Below are 24,525 nucleotides of genomic sequence, written 5' to 3'. Positions count from 1 at the left end.
TATGGACAACTGACTGCACAACACAGTCCAGCCAGCTCCTCTGGACTTTGAAGTAGTGGACACAGCCCCTATTAACAACAGCAGCACAGCACAACACAGCCAGCCCCTATGGACTTTGAAGTAGTGGACACAGCCCCTATGGACAACAGCAGCACAGCGCAGCACAGCACAGCACAACACTACTCTGCACTACACTACACTACACTACACAGCCCAGCCAGCCCTAACTCCCACCCTCCCTCTTCACTGTCCACAGCCGAGTGAGAAAATGGCGCAGACGCGGGTACCTTATATAGGATCCAAAACCCGCGAGACTCGGAAGGCGGGATGATGACGTTTTGCCTCGATTTCAGAATCCGAGTCAGGCGGGAAAAGTCGAGCCTGACTCGGATCGGACTCGGATCGGGGGGGCTCGGGGGGGTTCGGATTTCAGAAATCGGAACCCGCTCACCCCTAGTAAACTGCCAGTGCATTTTAAATGGTGATATTAATCCATCATTATCAGACTAAGTCGGTATTGAGTGATAAATCGGATATCATCCATTTACGTTCCTGTTAATAATGTTCCCTGTAAATGTGCTGTTGACTCCCAATTTGTAGCCTTTGATATCATGTGATGTAGTCATTAGCACATCCAAACTTCAGTCATCTGTAATCTGAGAACACCCTTTTAAACCTGCATAAACCCTCCCACAGTAGTTTCAATATTGTACTCTGAGGTAAATGAATATTAGTTTAAAGTGTTAGCATGAGAACCTATTAGAATTATTTGTGATTTTAAAAGTATTTGATTAAATTTTAGCAGAATCCAAATTTGCAATAACCGAGGACTGTATGACTCTGTACTTCATCAGGCTGGACTTCATCTGGAGCCTAAAAAAAGGCATAAGTGACGAAACGCATTGAGGGCATAGCGTAACACCAATACTCTTTCCAACTTGGTGGTTAATACTGCATGTAAGAAGTTTCTACCCCATTTTTTTTTTATTGTTTATTTTATTTTTATTCATCTGGTTTTGTATATAATTTACTAATTTGTTCTGTGTGTAGTGTGTTAATAAAACTGCAAAGAAATACTTTATGATGGCATCACCTGTATTCATTGTACCCACATGGCTATAATACATTGAGTAATTAAATCAAATCAATTGTGAGACGCATAGGATTTGGGACACTAGGTACAACTTACTTTTTAGAGAGGCCCCAGACACAGAAGCTGGGACTCCCCCAATATACATGTTTTAGGAAACAAAACCACCCCCAAAAGACAAAGAGCCATAAGTACAGAGGAAGAAGAGGTGGGAAACAAAGGAAAAAGTTATCTAAGAAGACTATAGATAAAGGAACAGACCCCCCAAAAAATGTTTACAATATATCCTCTCAAACATTAACAAAGAATGAACTATCTCTTTTGAGTAAGGGCCTAAACTTTTCACCTACTTGTGAACCTAATATTTTCGACCTGTGCGTAGATCTTAACAGATGTGTTAGAACTCTATGCAGGAAAATATTTTTTGCTAACAAAAATTTGACTAAGTATGGTAGAGATGTAGCACCAATTCTCTTAGACAAGGATGATGATTCAATATTACATTCATTGGAAGAACTATGGGAAGAAAATTATACAGTAGATGACTCCATATTGGGAAGGGAAGAAAAATACAAACAAATGTATAATATGAATCAAGAATCAGATAGATTTAAAATAAAATCTGAATTATTTCCTGTCAGTGCTAAAAGTAGCAACACTGAAGCCTTCTATAGAGTTACAATGGAGGACTTAAAGAAATTATGTGCCAAGGACAGGAACAAAATTAAATATAATAACTTATCAAGGGAAGAAAAAAGAGCCCTAAAACGTCTTACACAAGACACTTCCTTGATTATCAAGTAATCGGACAAGGGAGGGGCCCTAGTAGTCATGAACAGGTGAGATTATATAAATGCGGTACATACTGTACTCAATTGAGAGACACTAGATTTTATAAAGTCTTGGATAAGGATCCTACTGTGGAGTATCTATCACTTCTGAAAATTAATCTAGATTTAGCAGTTTCGGTAGGTATCATATCCAGAGAGGTACGCAGGTTTTTAGTCATGTCTTTTCCCACTGTTCCCACTTTATATTGCCTACCCAAAATTCACAAGTCACTTACCTTACCCCCGGGGCAACAAATTGTTTCTGGTATTAATTCCCTTACATCTAATCTTTCATTTTATGTAGATACTTTTCTCCAGGCCAGGGTGTGCTCCCTGAGGTCACACATCAAGTATACCACTGATTTTTTAAATCAAGTGCAATCCATTCAGTGGAAGGAGTCATATGCCTTCCTGACACTGGATGTTACAGCATTGTATACCCACATCCCACATGGGAAGGGATGCGATATAATTCCTAGAAGACTTAGAGAGGATGGTGACCAGGGTTTTATAGTAGATCTCACACAAGTACTTTCTTTTCCTTGACAGCTATTATTTAGAGGTGATGGGAACCAGATTCGCGCCCAGCTATGCCAACCTCTACATGGGTGATTTTGAACAGGCCCATGTGTGGGGGGGGGCGGTTGTGGCACATCTCTGGTCTTCTATGGCCGTTACATAGATTATATTTTTATTATTTTGAATGGGGATCTGTCTTCTGCCATGTCTTTTGTCACTTCTCTTAACCTTAATGAATATAATTTACAATTCACTCACTGTTATCACAAGCCCTGTGTAAACTTTCAGGATGTGACTCTTGAAATTATGGAAAATAGCATCATTACATCTAATTTTGTTAAGAGCAGTGCTCGAAGTGTGCCGGTATGCAACGGTATAACATACCGGCACTTCCTTCAAGCACTGAATTTTTTTATTGTGTCAGGGCACTGGCTTCTCAGGCGGCCAATTAGCGACCGGAGGGGGAGGCTGCTGATTGGCCACCCGACATGCGGCAAGAAGCTCTAGTACAGAGGAGCCGGGCTGAGATGAGCAGGAGGAACCGAGGGGCAGAGCGATGCTGCAGCTGTATTACATGCTCTGGGAGATGGGAGCGAGGAGGCAGAGTATGTAATGTGCGGCTCTTTGCTGAAACTGCTGAACACCCGGCATAACGTCTGGCAGATGTTATGCCGGGTGTTCAACAGCTTCAGCACAGAGCCGCACGCCATGGCCAGTCTCTCAGTACTCAGACTCTGGCTGCACGCTGACAATGTGAAGTACAGTACTGTACTGTACTTCACTCTCCTCTTCATCAGCAGCACTGCCCCCGGGCCCCGGCCACATTCCTCTGATGAGCCAAATTGTTTTTAATGAACCGGAGCTGCCTGCAGTTAAGCACCGCCCCTCCCGATATTTGGCTCCGCCCCCTTTTCAAACAGCCACGAATTGGGACAATGAACTGGCCCTCCCCCTGAGTCCCCTCCTTCCTCCTCTCCTCCCCACCTGACCTGGCTCTCTTCCCCTCCCCATCTGACCTGGCTCTCCTCCCCACCTGACCTGGCACTCCCCCCCCACCTGACCTGCCTCTCTTCACCTAGCCACCTGACCTGGTTCTCCTCCCCACCTGACCTGGCTCTCCTCCCCTCCCCACTTTAACATGGCTCTCCTCCCCACCTGACCTGACACTCTTCCCCCACCCACACACACACCTGACCTGGCTCTCCTCCCCCCCCCCCACCTGACCTGGCTCTCCTTCCCTCCCCACCTGACCTGGCTCCCCCCCACCTGACCTGGCTCTTCTCCCCTCTCCACCTAACCTGGCTATCTTAATAAAGGCAGTCTCCAGTGCCGATGGCGTCCAGCCGAAGAGGAGAATTTGAAAAGGAGTGGAGAAAACAGAAGAAGCAAATAGTTGCAGAAAAAAGGTAAGTGTTTTATTTTAAATGTTTATAATGTATCTATTTAATAAGGTTATATGTGTATTCATTTAATAAATAATATATTTAATATTTTAAATGAAATATACACAGTGTCTATTTTTATTTAAAAATATTAAATATAGTATTTATTTAAAAATATTAAATATAATATTTATTATTGATGCAGTCATATTCCTGACTGTGGGGATTCTGGCGGTCAGAATGCCGTCGCTGGAATCCCGACACTTATCAGAATACCGGAGGTAAGTACTGGGGTGAGGGAGAAAGTTAGCTGTAGGCACTAAGGAGAGGGTTAGGTTTAGGCTGCGAGGGGGGTGATAGATTAGGTTTAGGCACTAGGGGGGTTAGGTGTAGGCTGCGGGGAGGGAGGGTTAGGGGCATGGCCGGCGCAACGTAATCAGCCGGCACTGTGCCTCAGGGAGGCGGCAGCCTGGAGAGGCACCGCCGCTGCCTACTCCATTTCCTGGGTGCCCGCTGAGATTTTGTTAGCAGCGGGCGCCCAGCAGCTCCTTCTCTGAAGCGGCAGCCGGAGGCTGGAGCTCACTCCTGAGCTCCGGCTTCCGCAGTGGGTGAAGGGAGATAAGTCATGACATCTCTCCCATATTGCCCAGCGCGAGGACTAAGGACAGAGTAGTTAGACAGTGGCGGCTGCAGGAGCGGGGCTTCAGTTAAGTATGTTTTGTGTGTGTGACTTTATGTGTAAGGGGCACTTTTACTGTGGGCACTGCGTAAGCGGCACTAATACTGGTGACACTGAGTAAGGGGCATAAACTAGGGGCACTGAGTAAGGGGTACTAATACTTGCTGGCACTGCATAAGGGGTACTACAGGGGGCATTGCATAGGGGACACTAACTATAGGGAGCATTGCAAAAGAGGCACTATTACGACAGGGGGGCATTGCGAAAGGGGCACCACTACTACTGTGGCCATTGCAAAAGGGGCACTACTAATGTGGGCATTACATAAGGGGCACTACTATGGGCATTGTGTATAAGGGGCACTACTGTGTGTCGTAACGGGAAAAAGGGACGCTACTGTGTGGTGTAATATGAATCAGGAGCACTATGTGCGATGTAATGTGAATAAGATTGTGCTACTGTGTGGTTTAATTTGAATTGGGGATACTATTGTGTGACCACGCCCCCTTTTTGTGAGACCACACCCCTTTGTGCCCAGAACGCCTACGGCACGCACTGTCCCTTTGGACTGGAAGGAAGGACGCAAATTTAATAGTTTGCAGGAGGGCGCCAAACACTCTAACACCGTTCCTGACAGTACAGCTCAGATGAGGCTGCTCTGTGTACTGTACTGTAGCAATGTGTGAGTGTATGGGGGGAGAGGGACGGCCTTTAGATATAAGACACGCAGCAAGATGTTCAATAGTTCTCATAAACTGGGATCATTACCCCTGTGGGAGACTACTCGGATTAATCCCTTGCTCAGCTGCACCTGTCCTGAAACACAATGTAAATGTGACCTCTTTATAGAGCAGGTGTCAGTGAGCTATGATTCTGCAGCAGAGCAAGAACCACAAGTCCCCCCACTCCCAACCGGCTTCCTTATTCCATGACAAGTATGTTTTGTACTTAGGGAGGAAAGGAATGCTCCCAGAGTTACAAGAAATGGGTGGCGTGTCATGTTGACACGCCCATTTAGAGTGGCCACACCCCTTTGGAATGCCCAATTTTTGCCGCGCCTTTGGCGCACACTCATTTTCATTTGGCCCTTTACTTATGGGACACAGGCGATCACTAGGCACTACTTTGTTGATGCACGTGCGGCTACTGCGCACACAATTCACAAACACAGAAAATATTTTTTTATTTGGTTTGGACTGGAGTGTACTTTGGGGGTTACAGCACCCTTTAACGGTCAAGCCAGGTGGCCCTTTACTTATGACACAGGCGCACGCTTGGCACTACTTTGTTGATGCAAGTGAGGCTACTGCGCACACAATTCACAAACACAGAAAAAAATTTTTATTTGGTTTGGAGTGTACTTTGGGGGTTAAAGCACCCTTTAACGGTCAAGCCAGCCGGCCCTTTACTTATGACACAGGCGCACGCTTGGCACTACTTTGTTGATGCACGTGCGGCTACTGCGCACACAATTCACAAACACAGAAAAAATATTTTTTTTTTAGCACTTGGGGGGAGCACCCCTGACGAACAGAGCACCCCCTGGACAACACTACAGCACCCCTTTAGGACTGGGACACTGCACAGGACTTTGGAGTGGACACAGCCCCTATAGACAACTGACTGCACAACACAGTCCAGCCAGCTCCTCTGGACTTTGAAGTAGTGGACACAGCCCCTATTAACAACAGCAGCACAGCACAACACAGCCAGCCCCTATGGACTTTGAAGTAGTGGACACAGCCCCTATGGACAACAGCAGCACAGCGCAGCACAGCACAGCACAACACTACTCTGCACTACACTACACTACACTACACAGCCCAGCCAGCCCTAACTCCCACCCTCCCTCTTCACTGTCCACAGCCGAGTGAGAAAATGGCGCCGACGCGGGTACCTTATATAGGATCCAAAACCCGCGAGACTCGGAAGGCGGGATGATGACGTTTTGCCTCAATTTCAGAATCCGAGTCAGGCGGGAAAAGTCGAGCCTGACTCGGATCGGACTCGGATCGGGGGGGCTCGGGGGGGTTCGGATTTCAGAAATCGGAACCCGCTCACCCCTAGTAAACTGCCAGTGCATTTTAAATGGTGATATTAATCCATCATTATCAGACTAAGTCGGTATTGAGTGATAAATCGGATATCATCCATTTACGTTCCTGTTAATAATGTTCCCTGTAAATGTGCTGTTGACTCCCAATTTGTAGCCTTTGATATCATGTGATGTAGTCATTAGCACATCCAAACTTCAGTCATCTGTAATCTGAGAACACCCTTTTAAACCTGCATAAACCCTCCCACAGTAGTTTCAATATTGTACTCTGAGGTAAATGAATATTAGTTTAAAGTGTTAGCATGAGAACCTATAAGAATTATTTGTGATTTTAAAAGTATTTGATAAAATTTTAGCAGAATCCAAATTTGCAATAACCGAGGACTGTATGACTCTGTACTTCATCAGGCTGGACTTCATCAGGAGCCTAAAAAAAGGCATAAGTGACGAAACGCGTTGAGGGCATAGCGTAACACCAATACTCTTTCCAACTTGGTGGTTAATACTGCATGTAAGAAGTTTCTACCCCGTTTTTTTTTTATTGTTTATTTTATTTTTATTCATCTGGTTTTGTATATAATTTACTAATTTGTTCTGTGTGTAGTGTGTTAATAAAACTGCAAAGAAATACTTTATGATGGCATCACCTGTATTCGTTGTACCCACATGGCTATAATACATTGAGTAATTAAATCAAATCAATTGTGAGACGCATAGGATTTGGGACACTAGGTACAACTTACTTTTTAGAGAGGCCCCAGACACAGAAGCTGGGACTCCCCCGATATACATGTTTTAGGAAACAAAACCACCCCCAAAAGACAAAGAGCCATAAGTACAGAGGAAGAAGAGGTGGGAAACAAAGGAAAAAGTTATCTAAGAAGACTATAGATAAAGGAACAGACCCCCCAAAAAATGTTTACAATATATCCTCTCAAACATTAACAAAGAATGAACTATCTCTTTTGAGTAAGGGCCTAAACTTTTCACCTACTTGTGAACCTAATATTTTCGACCTGTGCGTAGATCTTAACAGATGTGTTAGAACTCTATGCAGGAAAATATTTTTTGCTAACAAAAATTTGACTAAGTATGGTAGAGATGTAGCACCAATTCTCTTAGACAAGGATGATGATTCAATATTACATTCATTGGAAGAACTATGGGAAGAAAATTATACAGTAGATGACTCCATATTGGGAAGGGAAGAAAAATACAAACAAATGTATAATATGAATCAAGAATCAGATAGATTTAAAATAAAATCTGAATTATTTCCTGTCAGTGCTAAAAGTAGCAACACTGAAGCCTTCTATAGAGTTACAATGGAGGACTTAAAGAAATTATGTGCCAAGGACAGGAACAAAATTAAATATAATAACTTATCAAGGGAAGAAAAAAGAGCCCTAAAACGTCTTACACAAGACACTTCCTTGATTATCAAGTAATCGGACAAGGGAGGGGCCCTAGTAGTCATGAACAGGTGAGATTATATAAATGCGGTACATACTGTACTCAATTGAGAGACACTAGATTTTATAAATACTTGGATAAGGATCCTACTGTGGAGTATCTATCACTTCTGAAAATTAATCTAGATTTAGCAGTTTCGGTAGGTATCATATCCAGAGAGGTACGCAGGTTTTTAGTAATTTCTTTTCCCACTGTTCCCACTTTATATTGCCTACCCAAAATTCACAAGTCACTTACCTTACTCCCAGGGCAACAAATTGTTTCTGGTATTAATTCCCTTACATCTAATCTTTCATTTTATGTAGATACTTTTCTCCAGGCCAGGGTGTGCTCCCTGAGGTCACACATCAAGTATACCACTGATTTTTTAAATCAAGTGCAATCCATTCAGTGGAAGGAGTCATATGCCTTCCTGACACTGGATGTTACAGCATTGTATACCCACTTCCCACATGGGAAGGGATGCGATATAATTTTTAGAAGACTTAGAGAGGATGGTGACCAGGGTTTTATAGTAGATCTCACACAAGTACTTTCTTTTCCTTGACAGCTATTATTTAGAGGTGATGGGAACCAGATTCGCGCCCAGCTATGCCAACCTCTACATGGGTGATTTTGAACAGGCCCATGTGTGGGGGGGGCGGTTGTGGCACATCTCTGGTCTTCTATGGCCGTTACATAGATTATATTTTTATTATTTGGATGGGGATCTGTCTTCTGCCATGTCTTTTGTCACTTCTCTTAACCTTAATGAATATAATTTACAATTCACTCACTGTTATCACAAGCCCTGTGTAAACTTTCTGGATGTGACTCTTGAAATTATGGAAAATAACATCATTACATCTAATTTTGTTAAGAGCAGTGCTCGAAGTGTGCCGGTATGCAACGGTATAACATACCGGCACTTCCTTCAAGCACTGAATTTTTTTATTGTGTAAGGGCACTGGCTTCTCAGGCGGCCAATCAGCGACCGGAGGGGGAGGCTGCTGATTGGCCACCCGACATGCGGCAAGAAGCTCTAGTACTGAGGAGCCGGGCTGAGATGAGCAGGAGGAACCGATGGGCAGAGCGATGCTGCAGCTGTATTACATGCTCTGGGAGATGGGAGCGAGGAGGCAGAGTATGTAATGTGCGGCTCTTTGCTGAAACTGCTGAACACTCGGCATAACGTCTGGCAGATGTTATGCCGGGTGTTCAACAGCTTCAGCACAGAGCCGCACGCCAAGGCCAGTCTCTCAGTACCCAGACTCTGGCTGCACGCTGACAATGTGAAGTACAGTACTGTACTGTACTTCACTCTCCTCTTCATCAGCCGCACTGCCCCCGGGCCCCGGCCACATTCCTCTGATGAGCCAAATTGTTTTTATTGAACCGGAGCTGCCTGCAGTTAAGCCCCTCCCCTCCCGATATTTGGCTCCGCCCCCTTTTCAAACAGCCACGAATTGGGACAATGAACTGGCCCTCCCCCTGAGTCCCCTCCTTCCTCCTCTCCTCCCCACCTGACCTGGCTCTCTTCCCCTCCCCATCTGACCTGGCTCTCCTCCCCACCTGACCTAGCACTCCCCCCCCACCTGACCTGCCTCTCTTCACCTAGCCACCTGACCTGGTTCTCCTCCCCACCTGACCTGGCTCTCCTCCCCTCCCCACTTTAACATGGCTCTCCTCCCCACCTGACCTGACACTCTTCCCCCACCCACACACACACCTGACCTGGCTCTCCTCCTCTCCCCTCCTGACCTGGCTCTCTTCACCTCCCCACCTAACCTGGTTCTCCTCCTCTCCCCACCTGACCTGGCTCTCCTCCCCCCCCACCTGACCTGGCTCTCCTTCCCTCCCCACCTGACCTGGCTCCCCCCCACCTGACCTGGCTCTTCTCCCCTCTCCACCTAACCTGGCTATCTGAATAAAGGCAGTCTCCAGTGCCGATGGCGTCCAGCCGAAGAGGAGAATTTGAAAAGGAGTGGAGAAAACAGAAGAAGCAAATAGTTGCAGAAAAAAGGTAAGTGTTTTGTTTTAAATGTTTATAATGTATCTATTTAATAAGGTTATATGTGTATTCATTTAATAAATAATATATTTAATATTTTAAATGAAATATACACAGTGTATATTTATTTAAAAATATTAAATATAGTATTTATTATTGATGCAGTCATATTCCTGACTGTGGGGATTCTGGCAGTCAGAATGCCGTCGCTGGAATCCCGACACTTATCAGAATACCGGAGGTAAGTACTGGGGTGAGGGAGAAAGTTAGCTGTAGGCACTAAGGAGAGGGTTAGGTTTAGGCTGCGAGGGGGGTGATAGATTAGGTTTAGGCACTAGGGGGGTTAGGTGTAGGCTGCGGGGAGGGAGGGTTAGGGGCATGGCCGGCGCAATGTAATCAGCCGGCACTGTGCCTCAGGGAGGCGGCAGCCTGGAGAGGCACCGCCGCTGCCTACTCCATTTCCTGGGTGCCCGCTGAGATTTTGTTAGCAGCGGGCGCCCAGCAGCTCCTTCTCTGAAGCGGCAGCCGGAGGCTGGAGCTCACTCCTGAGCTCCGGCTTCCGCAGTGGGTGAAGGGAGATATGTCATGACATCTCTCCCATATTGCCCAGCGCGAGGACTAAGGACAGAGTAGTTAGACAGTGGCGGCTGCAGGAGCGGGGCTTCAGTTAAGTATGTTTTGTGTGTGTGACTTTATGTGTAAGGGGCACTTTTACTGTGGGCACTGCGTAAGCGGCACTAATACTGGTGACACTGAGTAAGGGGCATAAACTAGGGGCACTGAGTAAGGGGTACTAATACTTGCGGGCACTGCATAAGGGGTACTACAGGGGGCATTGCATAGGGGACACTAACTATAGGGAGCATTGCAAAAGAGGCACTATTACGACGGGGGCATTGCGAAAGGGGCACCACTACTACTGTGGCCATTGCAAAAGGGGCACTACTAATGTGGGCATTACATAAGGGGCACTACTATGGGCATTGTGTATAAGGGGCACTACTGTGTGTCGTAACGGGAAAAAGGGACGCTACTGTGTGGTGTAATGTGAATCAGGAGCACTATGTGCGATGTAATGTGAATAAGATTGTGCTACTGTGTGGTTTAATTTGAATTGGGGATACTATTGTGTGACCACGCCCCCTTTTTGTGAGACCACACCCCTTTGCGCCCAGAACGCCTACGGCACGCACTGTCCCTTTGGACTGGAAGGAAGGACGCAAATTTAATAGTTTGCAGGAGGTCGCCAAACACTCTAACACCGTTCCTGACAGTACAGCTCAGGTGAGGCTGCTCTGTGTACTGTACTGTAGCAATGTGTGAGTGTATGGGGGGAGAGGGACGGCCTTTAGATATAAGACACGCAGCAAGATGTTCAATAGTTCTCATAAACTGGGATCATTACCCCTGTGGGAGACTACTCTGATTAATCCCCTGCTCAGCTGCACCTGTCCTGAAACACAATGTAAATGTGACCTCTTTATAGAGCAGGTGTCAGTGAGCTATGATTCTGCAGCAGAGCAAGAACCACAAGTCCCCCCACTCCCAACCGGCTTCCTTATTCCATGACAAGTATGTTTTGTACTTAGGGAGGAAAGGAATGCTCCCAGAGTTACAAGAAATGGGTGGCGTGTCATGTTGACACGCCCATTTAGAGTGGCCACGCCCCTTGGGAATGCCCAATTTTTGCCGCGCCTTTGGCGCACACTCGTTTTCATTCTGACCCCTTCTAAATATTCCATACCCCCACTTCAAAATTCCCACTTCGACCACTGGTTAAGAGTGTAAAAACTTATTCATATTTAAATTATCAGAGTGCCCATTATGGACCTTGGAAACAAAATATTCCAAAGCGCAAACTCATGTGACTTAGTCGCAACTGTACAAAAGTTGAGACCTTTTGGTTACGAGCAGAAGATATGCTATATTCTTTCAAGAAGTGTGGATACCCGGATATTATCCTGACACAAGCCTATTCACAAGTCTTAGCTATGGACAGAGAAACACTTCTTCAATCCAAAACAAAAATATCTAGGGACAGGGAACAATTAGTTAAAAATAAAAAACATTTGGTCGTTGTATGTAAATATAATAACAAAGCAACAGAGATTAAGAATATCATAAGACATAATTATCCCATTTTGAAACAGGATCGCATTTTGGGGGATCTTATCCCGTCCGCTACGCAGATTGTTTATATCAAGAATAGATCCCTAAAAACTGTATTAGCACCCAGTCACCTTAAAACTATCAAAGAATCAGCTAAGAAAAATGAACGTACGGATTGGTTGGTTCAAAAACCAAAAGGTTTTTATAGATGCTTTAAGGATAGATGTCGCATGTGTACCCATATGGATAGAAAAACCGTCACCGTTCTTATACCAACACAAAAAGATCAATATGTTCTGAAAAACTTTATGAACTGCGAGACAAGGTATATCATCTATTTGCTCACATGCAGTTGTGGCCTATATTATGTAGATCACACTACTAGATCATTATGCACACATTTCATGGAACATAGAAGAAATGTTCTAAAACAATCTACGAATCATAGTGTTCCTAGACATTACAATAAGGCACATGCAAGTAATCCTAAATGTCTCTCAATTGTGGGCCTTGAATCGATTCCTTGCACACCTAGAGGGGGGGGACAGATTTAAAAACCTCTGTCGCCAAGAAGTATATTGGATTCTACAATTTAATTCAATGAACCCTGTTGGTCTCAACGAGACCATTGTATTCAATTCTATAGCTTAGGAGTATCCATTGGACCTTATAGATACAGATACCCTACCCGCCTTCCTCTGTCCATCCGAACTGGACAAACCTTTACAGAATTAAAATAACAACTGTAGCAGAATTGGTTATAAGATATAACAATAAATAAAAAGAATTCAGTGAGGTACGCAAATAAATGGACAAAAGGGGAAAGGGGGAAGGCAGGGGGGAATGCGTAAGTGGGAGGGGGAAAAAGGAAAAAGGAGGGTGGGATAGAGAGATTATTCATATATATTTGAGGTCATGGTACCAAGATACATATATCATATAGATAATTTGATGTATTATCTCTATATGTATAAGTAGGAGATATGACATGTGTTTAATAATATGACTGATACTCTATAATAATAAATATGCATATATTAATACCTAAATTTGAAATGAAATTACTGTATGAATTTGTTTATGCAGCATGTATATGTTTTTGTATATGTTTTTGTTGAATATATATATATATTAGGGGTGTGCACCGGCCACTTTTCGTGTTTTGTGTTTTGGTTTTGGATCTGGATCTTTCTTTGTGTTTTAGATCTGGATTGGTTTTTCCAAAACCACCCTTCGGTGTTTTGGGTTCTAGGTTTTGTGTTTTGTGTTTTGGATCTGTATTTTTTTTTAAAAAAGCATAAAAACAGCTAAAATCACATAATTTGTGGGTTTTTCTGCTCCTATGCTATTATTAACCTCAATAACCTTCATTTCCACTCATTTCCAGTCTATTCTGAACACTGAACACCTCACAATAGTGTTTTTATGTCCAAAAGGTTGCACCGAGGTAGCTGGATGACTATGCTAAGCGATACGAGTGGGCGGCACAAACACGTGGCCCATCTAGGAGTGACACTGCAGTGGCAGACAGGATGGCAGTTTGAAAAACTAGGCCCCAAACAGTACATAATGCAAAGAAAAAAAAGAGGTGCAAGATGGAATTGTCCTTGGGCCCTCTCACCCACCCTTATGTTATATAAACAGGACATGCACACTTTAACAAACCAATCATTTCAGCGCCAGGGTCTGCCACATGACTGTGGCTGAAATGATTGGTTTGTTTGGGCCCCCACAAAACAAGCTATCAATTAATCTGTCCCTGCACAAACTGGCTCTACGGAGGCAAGATGTCGTCCTCATCCTTCTGATCCACAGATTCCTTACCCTCTTCAGTGTTGTGTACATCCTCATTCTCACAGAGTATTAATTTGTCCCCGCTGGAATCCACCACCACAGGTCCCTCCGTACGTTCTGGAGGCTGGTCTCCCTGGAAGAGTTGATAATTCATTTTTATGAACATCATCTTCTCCACATTTTGTGGAAGCAACCTCCTACGCCTTTCGTTGACAAGGTTCCCGGCTGCACTAAACACTCTTTTGGAGTACACACTGGAGGGGGGGGCAACTCAGGTAAAATAGAGCCAGTTTGTACAGGGGCCTCCAAATTGCCTCTTTTTCCTGCCAGTACAGGTACGGACTGTCTGACATGCCTACTTGGATGCTGTCACCGATGTAATCCTTTAACAGACAGACGCACGCTTGTCGCTGCTGCTTTGAGGATGCAAGTGCGGCTACAGCCCACACAATTCACAAAGACAGAAAAAAAAAAAGAATATTTTTATTGTTTGTGGAGCGCACTTTGAGGGTTACACCACCCTTTAACAGACAGACGCACGCTTGTCGCTGCTGCTTTGAGGATGCAAGTGCGGCTACAGCCCACACAATTCACAAAGACAGAAAAAAGAAGAAGAATATTTTTATTGTTAGACATGTTAGAAATTGTTGCTAGGTCCTTCAGTCTGGACCAGATGTCCAAACTTGGTCCTGCCTGCCCTGCATCACTGCCAGTGGGTTGCATAGGATACCTAAGTTTTTTCCTGGCAGCCCCAGTTGCGGGAGAAAATGAAGAAGGAGCTTCAGCTGACAGTGTTTTCACCAGCAGGTCTTTGCACCTCTGCAGGCTTGTGTCAGCCGGAAAGAGAAACACCACATAGGCTTTAAACCTAGGATCGAGCACGGTGGCCAAAATGTAGTGGTCTGATTTCAACAGATTGACCACCCTGGAATCCTTGCAAAGCAAATGAAGGGCTTCATCCACAAGTCCCACATGCCGAGTGGAATCGCTCCGTCTTAGCTCCTCCTTCACTTTCTCCAGCTGCTTCTGCAAAAGCCTGATGAGGGAAATGACCTGACTCAAGCTGGCAGTGTCTGAACTGACTTCACGTGTGGCAAGTTCGAAGGGCTGGAGAACCTTGCACAACACGGAAATCATTCTCCAATGTGCTTGAGTCAGGTGTATACCCCCTCCTTTGCCTATGTCATAGGTGGATGCATAGGCTTGAATGGCCTTTTGCTGCTCCTCCATCATCTGAAGCATATAGAGGGTTGAGTTCCACCGCATCACAACCTCTTGCATCAGGTGATGGCAGGGCAGGTTCAAGAGTGTTTGCTGGCACTCCAGTCTTCGGCACGCAGTCGCTGAATGGCGAAAGTGGCCAGAAATTTTTCAGTCCACCCAAAGCGTCTCCTGCATGCCCCTGTCGCTTTTCAGAATATTCTGCACCACCAAGTTTATTGCGTGAGCAAAACATGGGACGTGCAGGAATTTGCCCAGATGTAATGCCCGCACAATATTGGTGGCATTGTCAGATATCACAAATCCCCAGGAGAGTCTAAGTGGGGTAAGCCACTGGGCGATGATTTCCCTCAGTTTCTCTAAGAGATCGGCGGCGGTGCTGGCGTTTCTGAGATGCTGCTACTGGTGATGCTGCTGTTGTTGCTGCGTAAGGTGATACATCTACCCAGTGGGCTGTCACAGTCATATAGTCCTTAGTCTGCCCTGTTCCACTTGTTCACATGTCCGTGGTTAAGTGGACATTGGGTACAACGGCATTTTTCAGGACACTTAGGACACTTTTTCTGACGTTTCTGTACAGTCTCGGTATCGCCTGCCTAATGAAGTGGAATCTAGACGGGATTTGGAACCGGGGACACACTACCTCCATCAATTGTCTAAATCCCACTGCACTAATGGCGGATACCGGACGCACATCTAACACCAACATAGCAATCAAGGCCTCAGTTATATGTTTTGCTTCAGGATGACTGCTGTCGTACTTCATCCTCCTCGCTAAGGACTGTTGGAGGGTCAATTGTTTAGTAAAAGTAGTGGTGTTCCTACTTCCTCTCTGGGATGATGAACGACTCCCAGCAGCAGAAACAGCAGCAGCAGTGGCAGCAGTAGGCGTAGCAATGCAGGATCCTCCGGAGGAATCCCAGATAGGAGAGTCAGTCATGCCAGAGACATGGCCTGCAGGACTACTTCTGATCCTGACTAAGGAGGAAATTGACAAGGAGGGAGTTGACGGTGTGGTTTGCAGGCGCTTGGATACAACAGGACAATGGGATTTCGGTGTCCCTGGACTGCTTAAGGTCTTAGCCAAAGTTTCTGAACTTGACAGTAACTTTTTATGAATGCGCTGCAGGTAACGTATAAGGGAGGATGTTCCTAGGTGGTTAACATCCCTACCCCTACTTATTTCACCTTTACATATGGTCCATATGGCAAGACAGTTGTTGTCCGGATTTGGATAGAAATATTGCCAGACCAAAGAGGTGGAATGTTTGGTCTTCTGCCCAGGCATGACCGTGATGGGCTTTTTCATCCCACGGACAACAACTGTCTCCCCCGGAGCCTGGTTTAAACAAACCACATCACCATCAGAATCCTCCTCACCAACTTCCTCCTCAGCGCCAGCTACACCAGTATCCTCACCCTGTTGTACTTCAACAGTGACATCTTCAATTTGCATATCAGCAAGTGGACTGTGGGTGCTCCTTTCAGCACTTGCAGGGGGCATGCAAATGGTGGAAAGAGCCACCTCTTCCCATCCAGTGCTGGGAAGGTCAGGCATCGCAACCACCACCACACTTGGACTCTCCTTGGGGATTTGTGATATCTTCTTAGAACACACAGTTCTTCGCTGTGCTTTTGCCAGCTTAACTCATTTGATTTTTTTTGCGGGAGTAGGGCTTCCATCGTCATGTGAAGCTGAACCACTAGTCTTGAACATAGGGAAAGACCTTAGCCGTTCCTTGCCACTCCGTGTCGTAAATGGCATATTGGCAAGTTTACGTTTCTCCTCATATGATTTAAATATTTTTTTAAGGTATTTTTTCTGAACTTTGTCATTTGGGATTGCATGTTCCCTCTACTATGACATTGGGCATCGACGTTGGCAGACGACGTTGATGGCATGTTATCATCTATGTCATGACTAGTGGCAGCAGCTTCAGCACTAGGAGGAAGTGGTTCTTGATCTTTCCCTATTTTATTTTTATCAGAGAAAGTTTGGTCCTCCATTTATGTTATATTGATATATACGTGCGGCTAAGGCGCACACAAACACAGAAAATAATTTTTTATTTTTGTTGGAGACTAGTGCACTTTGTGGGTTACACCACCCTTTAAGAAATGAGCCAGCTGGCTCTTTACTTATGGGACACAGGCTCACGCTTGGCACTGCTCCTTTGTTGATGCACGTGCAGCTACAGTGCACACAATTCACAAAGACAAAAAAAAAGGAATTTTTTATTTTTTGTGGAGCGCACTTTGAGGGTTACACCACCCTTTAACAGACAGAAGCACGCTTGGTGCTGCTGCTTTGAGGATGCACGTACAGTGCAGACAATTCACAAACACAGAAGAAAATGTTTTATTTTTGTTGGAGTGCACTTTGGGGGTTACACCACCCTTTAACAGACAGATGCACGCTTGGCGCTGCTGCTTTGAGGATGCACGTACAGTGCACACAATTCACAAACACAGAAAAAAAAATATTTTTTGGAGTGCACTTTGGGGGTTACAGCACCCTTTAACGGACGAGCCAACCTGCCCTTTACTTATGACACAGGCGCACGCTTGGCGCTACTTTGTTGTTGCACGTGCCGCTACTGCGCACACAATTCACAAACACAAAAAAAATAATTATTATTTTTTTTTTTGTAGTGCACTTTGGGGGTTACAGCACCCTTTAACGGTCAAGCCAGCCGGCCCTTCACTTATGTCACAGGCGCACGCTTGACGCTACTTTGTTGATGCACGTGCGGCTACTGCGCACACAATACACAAACACAAAAAAATTTAATTTTTTTTTTGGAGTGCATTTTGGGGGAGCACCCCTGATGCATAAATTATCCCCTGGACAACACTACAGCACCCCTCTAGGACTACTGCCTTTATAGGACACTGCACAACACAGTCCAGCCAGCCCCTATAGACTTTGGAGTGGACACAGCCCCTATGGACAACTGACTGCACAACACAGCCCAGCCAGCCCCTATGACAGCAGCACAACACTGCCCAGCCAGCCCCTATGGACAACAAGCAGCACAACACAGCCCAGTCAGTCCCTATGGACTGAGTGGTCACAGCCCCTATGGACAACAGCAGCACAACACAGCCCAGCCAGCCATAGCTCCCACCCTCCCACTTCACTGTCCACAGCCGGAGTGAGAAATGGCGCAGACGCGGGGACCTTTTATAGAATCCAAAACCCGCGAGATCTGGAAGGCGGGATGATGAAGTTTTGTCTCGATTTCAGTTTCAAGTCAGGCGGGAAAAGTTGAGCCTGAGTCGGATACGACTCGGATCGGGGGGGCTCGGGGGGGGGTTCGGATTTCAGAAATCCGAACCTGCTCATCCCTAATATATATATATATATCTGTATCTTTATAAAACATCTCATTTGAATATAGCTTTAACATTATTCAATTATATCCATTGAATGGGATCTTATATATAAGTAGTTTTATTGCCTGACTCTGGCATCCAAGTGACCGAACACCATTACAATAGAAAAGCATTACTTTTGGTTGTCGAGCAATGACAAATAGTATGGGTTACCGTATGATATGAAGTACCAATGATGTAAAGTGTTTACACCCTGGTTGACGAGGAACTTATTTAACCACTACTCGAGCCGCACGTCAATGCAAAACAGTCATGTGACTAGACATCTGTATAATCACGGAGATATACATAGCAATATTTTCGGTTTGGTCACTTAGTTAGGAGCTGAACAATGTTCAGGATAGGTCACTTGGAGCATGTGACCTTAGTATGATCACATGATCGGCAGTTATGCCGTTTTTATGGGGAATATAACCCTAATAAAGATATGTAAGTTTTGTAGTACTATCTATGTGATATAATTGTACAATATGTAAGATTGCCTCCACTAAATTTTTATAGTTGTAATTCATATTCACGGATGTATTTATTAAAAAAAACACAAACAGGTGTTTTGGATTCCTGCAATCTACAGGGTATAAAAAGAGCTCCTGTCTGTATTGAAGTTATGCTTCTGATGAAGCTGGATGGTGTTGATCCAGCGAAATGCGTTAAGCTACAACACCTGTAAGGATTGGAAAGTGACCTAACTTGGTGGCAACTGTCATGGACTTTGGACTTCTAAACAAGCCAAATCATGGACTTTGGACTTACAGCTACAAGTGGATTTCTCTGACAGCCCCGGATATTGCACATGATACGCTAAAGAGGACTGTACTACCACTATAACCAATTCTTGGTAATTATTGCTGTGTTCGTATATTCAGTCGTTGGGAGCAAGTCCTAATATCATCATTCCACACAAGAGGGACAATACAACCTACAGGATGTCATATGTTAATTAATTTTATACTGTTTTAAAGCCTTTTTATCCTATAAACAACTGTAATATTCCTGATACATCCATTTCTCTGATATATCTATTTGTTATACTGTAGATCATTTATGGTTAGCGCTAGTCCTTTTTATACATAGGACCCCAGAAATACCTATATTGTACATTGATGTGCACATATATCATCTGATTGCGGTATGCATATTACTTTATTTTCTCTACTGTCAATATAAAAGTTAATACACTCAATATAAAAGTTGATACACTAGGGGGTGTATACCTTTCACCCTTCTCCCTAGTAACCATCATTTTTGAGGCACAATAATTGATTCCTGGGAGAAAGTGTGAAGGGATAACTTCTCTGTTTCCAGAAAAAGCTATGTGTTTGATGAGCTTGATTTTCATCTAACTGCGGTATGCATATTACCTACATCATCCATTTACCACAAAGTTAGTACACTAGGGAGCGTCTTTTTCTCACCCTTTTTAGTAAAAAAGTCCAGGAAAGTTTGTCCATGCAAGATGACGTTTTGCCTCTTTCTGAGTCCCATTTTTTGAAGGGAAAAATCCGAACTCACATGTAGTACAGATGGGCCCAGCTAGTTTGTTGCTCATAGCGTGCCATTCAGGCCTCTGTGTCGGCCCATGGAATGTTACGTGATGGCTGGACTTTGGCATACCATGGTATTCTTCAACAAGAGATATGCTACTGCATGTAATACACCCCTTAACTGCTGGGTGGCAAGTGCTCCACTGATGTAGTTTGTACTGAATACCATACTGTTAAATTGGATAGATATCACATTCACGCAGTGTATTTGCATATTGTGTGTTCGCACAACCAATCTTTTTAATATCACATTAGCTCTTAGAACGGGATGCAAATCAGTACACATACTGTACATACAGTAGCTGTGCAGTAGTGTAATTGCCGTGTTCTTATGACGGTATAACCGATACTATACATTCATGAGACGCACGCACAGCTTTCAATGAGGCAGGATGAATTATTCTCTAATGGTGGGGTACTGTGTATATATGTACTACTAGTATAATATTTTGAAAGGAAGACATTTTATTATTATTAAAAACAGCAGCGGGTGGGTGGAGTGCACAAGGATGAGCCCGCTATTAATATTGTACACATTACCTGCACACTCAGTTTGTAATACAGAGATCCCTCTTTCAAACAGCCCGCTACTAGTTCCTAAAGTTATGAAATCACTATAGTGTTAAGTCTGGGATGCACTGTGTGTGACTCCTGACACACTGGGCATGCACAGTACTATGATCCTCCATACGCCATAGCATAGCGCGACTTGTGAATGGAGCGGCTCCACTGGGCATGCGCCAAAGATTCCATTGTAACTCCCCCAGAGCTGACAGCTTCCAAAATGCCGACAGCGCCGACATTGCCGCAACTGAATATATATTGGCCAGGCTGAGAACTTAGGTAACGGACTACAAGTCTTAGACTTTTGCTATACTGAATATACTGAATATATATTGGCCAGGCTGAGAACTTAGGTAATGGACTACAAGTCTCAGACTTTTGCTGATAAGCAATGTTATTTAGCATATCACTGCATAGTATATTAGTTTGATGTTTTTAGTTTCTTTGTTAGTTAGCTCATTGAGCCTGTTATTAGCCTAGTGGTATGTGCTGTGTGTTTGTTTAAATCAATTTATTGCTAGCCATATTAGTGGGAGGGTGCTGGGCTCCTAAGCAATCAGTAATTTAACATGCCAGGTCTCCTACATATTGGTCATTAGTAGGCTGGAATAGCCTGGCTGGAATTGCTCCATTCAAAAGTGCATTTTTAGATTAATACTAGCGTTACACCAGCGTTGAACCGAAGTGGAACAGAAGGGAAACAACCGATCTGCACTTCTAAAAACCTAATCTAGATTTGGAGAAAAACCATCAACAAAGGTGATTTTAAAATCTCACTGCTACAAACTCCTGCTGACTGCATAACCTGGACTTTCAACACTGAACTCTGGTTGCTACAAAAACTCTGGCCATCACTTGCTACTATTTGTGCTGCCTCTGTGCTTAACAGATAATCTTACTGAATACTGTTAATATCAGCTTAACTCTGTAATAATGTCTTTTTACATTAGCACTTTGGTCTAGTCTTACATGATCTAGCTACTGCTACTCTCTACTCTAATATTCAATTTCTGCTCCCTTCTTATCTCCACTTTTTCTAAACTCTATAATATATTTTTGTTGTGCTGACACTGTACCTCATCCTTACCATGACCATGTTGTCTCCTCCCTTCACTCAGTTTCTAACTAATCTTTTGTTCTGCCCTCTGACTCCACCTCTATCCTTACCCCCTGGTCTCCTCCACCTCCTCCTATCTCCTCTTCTCTCTCTGCCTTCCTCCCCCTCTTCTCCCATTACTCCATTTTCTTTCTCTTATACCCCCCAAGGATCCTACTACCCCACTGGTAATCTTTCCTCCCTTACTTATCTCCCTGTCACTTCGCCCCACTTTCATTCACGTCTCCTTAACTTCCCTCCCTGCCCACTTCCTACAGGGTCCCCTCCTAGCACAGGAGCACGCATGATCCCTACACTCTATTCATCTCGGTCTCCCAAAGTATTCTCATCTCCACGCTATTGCAACCCTGATAATCTCATTCACATCTCTCCTATCAACTCTGTCACTCTATCCTGTGCCCTCTGGAATGCCAGATCAGTCTGTAACAAACTGGCCCCCACCCATGACCTTTTCATCTCCAAATCCCTGAATCTCCTGGCCATTACTGAAACCTGGATTTTACCCTCTGACACCACTTCTCCTGCAGCTCTCTATTATGGGGGCCTCACCTTCTCCCAAACCCCAGGCCTGGGGGTTGCCATGGTGGTGGTGTTGGGGTCCTTCTATCTCATGGTTACTCATACCAACATATACCATCAGAACCATCCCTTACATTCTCCACATTTGAAGTTCATGCTATACGCCTCTTCCAACCAGTACACCTCAGAGTAGCTGTCATCTACCGTCCCCCTGGCCCTCCCTCCAAGTTCCTTGACAACTTTGCTTCCTGGCTCACTCACTTTCTCTCCTCAGACCTTCCCTCTATTATCCTCGGTGACTTCAATATTCCTGTTGATATCCCCACAGAATCTGCTACCTCCAAACTACTCACCCTCACTTCCTCATTTGGACTCTCCCAATGGACCTCCTCACCCTCACATGCGAGTGGGCATTTGCTTGATCTGGTATTCACTCACCGTTGTGATATTTCTGCTTACTCCAATTCCCCATTCCCCCTCTCTGACCATCACCGCCTCTCTTTTAACCTATCCCTCTCTCCTTCCCCTCCACTACCTCCAAAAGCCACCATCACTAAGCGTAACATTGAAGCCATCGACACTGCTTTCTTTTCTTCCCTACTTGACTCACTTCTCTCCCCTATCCTCTCTTTCTCCTGCGCTGAACAAGCTGCTTCCCTATACAATGCCTCCCTTACTTCTGCTCTTGACTCTGTTGCTCCGGCGATCACTACTCACCCTCGCAAATTCACACCTCAACCCTGGCATTCCAAATGCACCAGATACCTGCAAAAATGTTCACAAACCGCCGAGCGACAGTGGAGAAGATCACGCGCTCAGGCAGATTTTCTCCATTTCAAATTCATGCTGTCATCCTACAGTGCTGCCCTTTCCCTCTCTAAACTGTCATATTTCAATAATCTCATCTCCTCCCTGTCCTCAAATCCCCAGCGTCTCTTTTCCACCTTAAACTCCCTCCTCTGTCCACCCCCTCCTCGTCTCCCCTCCTTGCACTCTGCCACTGACTTTGCTACCTATTTCACATCTAAAATTGATTCCATACGTCAGGACATCATATCCAACCAGTCCCCCAGCTCTCCACCTCCTCCTTTCCCGGATCACCCCTCCCCATCCATTTTACAGACTCTGACATCCTTCTCCCCTGTAACTGGAGAGGAAGTTAAGGCCCTTATCCAGTCCTCCCCCCCTTCCACCTCTCCCCTCGACCCTATCCCCTCCCACCTCCTCCGCTACCTCTCTCCTTCTGCCTGCTCCCATCTTGCCCACCTCCTTAATCTCTCCCTCTCATCTGGCACTGTTCCTTCTGCATTCAAGCATGCCCGTGTTTCCCCCATTCTTAAAAAACCTAACCTTGATCCTAACATTCTCTCTAACTACCGTCCAATCTCTCTCCTCCCTTTTGCCTCCAAACTCCTTGAGCGTATTGTTTACAACCGCCTCACCACATTTCTTTCCTCCCACTCCCTCCTTGACCCTTTTCAGTCTGGCTTCCGTTCTCTCCACTCCACTGAAACTGCCCTCACAAAAGTCAGCAACGACCTCCTTGCTGCCAAATCCAAGGGCCACTACTCACTGCTCATTCTCCTTGATCTCTCTGCTGCTTTTGACACTGTGGACCACCCTCTACTGCTGCATATACTTCACTCCCTTGGTCTACGTGACACTGCTCTCTCCTGGCTGTCCTCCTACCTCTCTGTTCCTTCTCTGTTTCCTCTCATGGTGACTCCTCCCCCCCACAGCCTCTTACAGTAGGTGTTCCCCAAGGTTCTGTTCTTGGACCTCTCCTATTCTCTCTCTATACGTCTTCTCTAGGTAAACTCATCAGCTCTTTTGACCTCCATTATCATCTCTATGCTGATGATACTCAGATCTACCTTTCCTCAACTGATCTTTCCGCCACTCTATACTGACTCGTATCTCCAACTGTCTCTCTGCTATCTCTTCCTGGATGTCCCAGCGATTTCTCAAACTTAATATGTCTAAGACTGAGCTGATAGTCTTCCCACCCTCCCACATAACATCATGTCCCACTATTTCTTTATTAATAGATGGCATTACTATCTCATCTAGCCCCAAAGTGCGTTGTCTTGGAGTCATCCTGGACTCTTCCCTCTCCTTTAAACCACACATTCAGAACCTCTCACAGTCCTGTCGTTTCCATCTCAAGAATATTTCCAAGATCAGACCCTTTCTCACCCAGGATGCTACCAAAACCCTTGTACATTGATTGGTCATGTCCAGA

The sequence above is a fragment of the Taudactylus pleione genome, unplaced genomic scaffold, assembly GCF_031769625.1.
Source record: "Taudactylus pleione unplaced genomic scaffold, aTauple2 ptg000082l, whole genome shotgun sequence".
Classification (NCBI taxonomy): Eukaryota; Metazoa; Chordata; class Amphibia; order Anura; family Myobatrachidae; genus Taudactylus; species Taudactylus pleione.
The sequence above is the reverse complement of the archived record's forward strand: the minus strand, read 5'-3'. Positions refer to the sequence as shown.